This window comes from Arachis duranensis, chromosome 6 (genome assembly GCF_000817695.3).
Source record: "Arachis duranensis cultivar V14167 chromosome 6, aradu.V14167.gnm2.J7QH, whole genome shotgun sequence".
In the NCBI taxonomy this organism is placed as follows: Eukaryota; Viridiplantae; Streptophyta; class Magnoliopsida; order Fabales; family Fabaceae; genus Arachis; species Arachis duranensis.
The window spans coordinates 83,412,524-83,413,142 of NC_029777.3; the positions used below are offsets into that span (position 1 = coordinate 83,412,524).

General features: G+C 42.2%; 1 long non-coding RNA gene across 1 annotated transcript in view; it reads left to right on the forward strand.

Moving 5' to 3' along the window:
* Nucleotides 1–235: 235 nt before the first annotated feature.
* The window catches only part of LOC127748303 (uncharacterized), a 24,717-nt gene continuing 24,333 nt past the window's right edge, over nt 236–619 (forward strand). The window contains exons 1-2 of the long non-coding RNA XR_008010252.1: nt 236–292; nt 377–534. This is a non-coding gene — a long non-coding RNA (uncharacterized LOC127748303). The remainder of the gene's footprint in view (nt 293–376; nt 535–619) is intronic.

A 619-nucleotide genomic window follows, 5' to 3' on the forward strand; every position in this document is an offset into this window, starting at 1 on the left:
TGGGGGAAGAACACTCTCTCAACCTTCTATCTCTCACTTGATCTTCAAACTACCATAACTTTTGATTTAGAGCTCCGATTGCCGCTCTGTTTGCGGCCACGCGTTCACCGCGAAGAGCTCTACAAAACCCATACAATCAATCTTTTGGTAAGCCACGTGTTTCTGTTCGAAATTCCAGCCCTTATTTTCGAGTTTCATGGGTGAAATGTTGAGATTTTGGGTTCTTTGATGTTATAGGACCCAACTCTCTTGAAGGAGAAGGTTAATCTTGTCTCCTTGGACCTTGGGTGTGGTAAGATTCTCAACCCTAGTGTAATTTTATTGTTCTATGATGTTTGGATATTGAGATGTTGTGGGCATGATGATTGTGGCTTAGGTTGTGTATATGTGAATATTGGAGCTTGATTGGTGATTTTGAAAAGCTTGGAAAGGGTTTGGTGGTGAAAAATCTGTTCTTGGAGGTATTGAGGCCTTGAGAGCTTGTGGATAAGTGGTTTGGAAGTGCTCCGGTGGAGCTTGGGAAAATCGGCTAAGGTTTGGTTTCGGTTTCCCGTATCTAATATGTAATGTGGTAGGAAATACTTAAGCTAAAGGCCCTAAGATAGGCATTGAATGGTTG